The following is a 1,970-nucleotide window of genomic DNA, read 5'->3' on the forward strand; positions in this document are numbered from 1 at the left end:
AATGGCCTTGTAGAACATGAGAGCTACATTTTCACGCCACTCATCACAGAAGTCTTTTTTCAGTAGCGCATAAAACATCTTTTTGCCGCTAGGAAACAGTGTTGTCAATTTACTCCTCAAGAAGAAAAAATATAAATACAACTTAAATTACAGGAAAAATTCCAAATAAGATATTGTTTGTTTCAAAATCTCATGCTGATATTGTAGAGTTTTTGTTTTGGCAGCAGTATGCAATATAAATGTATGAAGTTTTAGAACAAATTCCACATTTTAAATCTAAAAAGAACTCCTAAATATAATCAGTTTTGGCACTAACACATGGTGTAATATTATACGGAGGTAATATCTCTATTTTTATTTTTTTTTTTTTATTTTTGCACTTATCACGTTTTGGTGGGTCTCACTGCTTCAATCGAAGAGCAGTGTTACTTTTACTCTGTAAATAAAATGGTATTCAATGATACAGTTGGCAAATAAACCTTTGATATTACAATGAAATATTTAAATACACGCTTTCCAGTTTACAAAATCGATGAAAACGAAAGAAATCTGAATGTTCTAACAGATTTGACATCTTTTGGTATATCTTACTTGTTCCCTGTCGGGTCCAATTATAGCCAGTAACGCAAGTAAAGTATCGACACCTACTTATATCGATATTATCGCAACATCCCTAGCTGTGCTACAGGCCCTCCTACTTAAGCTAACAATGTTGCGAAATATCACACCTCGCATTAATGGCCTTTGGATAGTGTTTTTTTTTTTCAACATCATGATGCGTCACTATACTACAATTTTCCGTAACGTTCGCCGTCGGCGCCGTGGCTTAGTTGGTTAAAGCGCCTGTCTAGTAAACAGGAGATCGAGGGTTCGAATCCCTCCGGTGCCTTGAGAAAAGTAAGGTCTCAATTTTTAAGCGTATTTTGTTAGTATCGTACATGAAATTTTAAGAATTAACACGAATGATCAACTGCTTGTTCCATTGACGATGTAAAAAAAAATCTCGATGTCGCTTTCTCGGGAGATGGATAGGACGAAGAGGAAGTGTGAAATATCCACCTTGATCTCCTAACTTAACACCAATGGACCTTTGCCTATATGAGACAGGAATTTCAGAAGTGACAGTAGATACGTGTAGATTTTCTTTGTTTTTTGGTTTCTTCCTCTATAGCTTACGACAGTTCGAAAATAAAGAACTATTATTATAATAAAAAAAAACATCGAAACATTTCACTTGAAATAGATTAGCAGATATTAAAACGTAGATCATGGGAGGAAGTAATATCTTTCGTGACTGGAACAACTATTAAAGCGATGTGTTATAGAGCTTGAAAATTACTCGAGAAAGAGGTATAATTTGTTAAAAGAAAGAGAGTGTTGTGTAGCTCCCTGGCCCTCTCGTATGTACTGATGCTTCTGAAACACCTTGACTAATCGAACAAGTTAGCAACTCGAAAATGTTCTTTTCCACTGTCTGAGGAATCAGATTGTTTAGAAACTATCCTTACATTTGGTAAGGTAACGTCAACAATTGCATCAATTTTATGTAGCTTTTCCGACACTAATACTGTTGTTGTTGATCATGATTGTGCTGAACATTGTAATGATCATGTCGCTGTTGTTTGGTTCTGTCATTGTTGTTCATTATTGTTAATAGTTGTGGTGTTAGTTGTGACGTTACTAGTTTTGGAGTAATCCTACCAATGTGTACGAGTATTATACAGTATATCAGTGATTCTTAACCTTTAAAAGACCACGGCCCGATAAATTCTTTTTCAGTAAAGGCTGGTTCACAATAAATCGGGAACGGAAACGACAACGAGAATGAGAACGGAAATATAGTTAAAATAAACATATTTAAGTATGAGCATTCGAAATTAATAATATGCTTGCCGGAGCCCGAGAACGGGAACGTGAAAGTTAATTGTGAATGCTCACATTTAAGTATATTTAACAATATTTCCGTTCTC

At 35.0% G+C, this 1,970-nt stretch overlaps 1 non-coding gene across 1 annotated transcript; it reads left to right on the forward strand.

Moving 5' to 3' along the window:
- The first annotated feature begins 815 nt into the window (after positions 1-815).
- Positions 816-889, forward strand: TRNAT-AGU (transfer RNA threonine (anticodon AGU)). Its single transcript has one exon. It is a non-coding gene; the product is annotated as a tRNA-Thr (tRNA).
- The last annotated feature ends 1,081 nt before the right edge of the window (positions 890-1,970 follow it).

This window comes from Periplaneta americana, chromosome 1, assembly GCF_040183065.1.
Source record: "Periplaneta americana isolate PAMFEO1 chromosome 1, P.americana_PAMFEO1_priV1, whole genome shotgun sequence".
NCBI classification, from domain to species: domain Eukaryota; kingdom Metazoa; phylum Arthropoda; class Insecta; order Blattodea; family Blattidae; genus Periplaneta; species Periplaneta americana.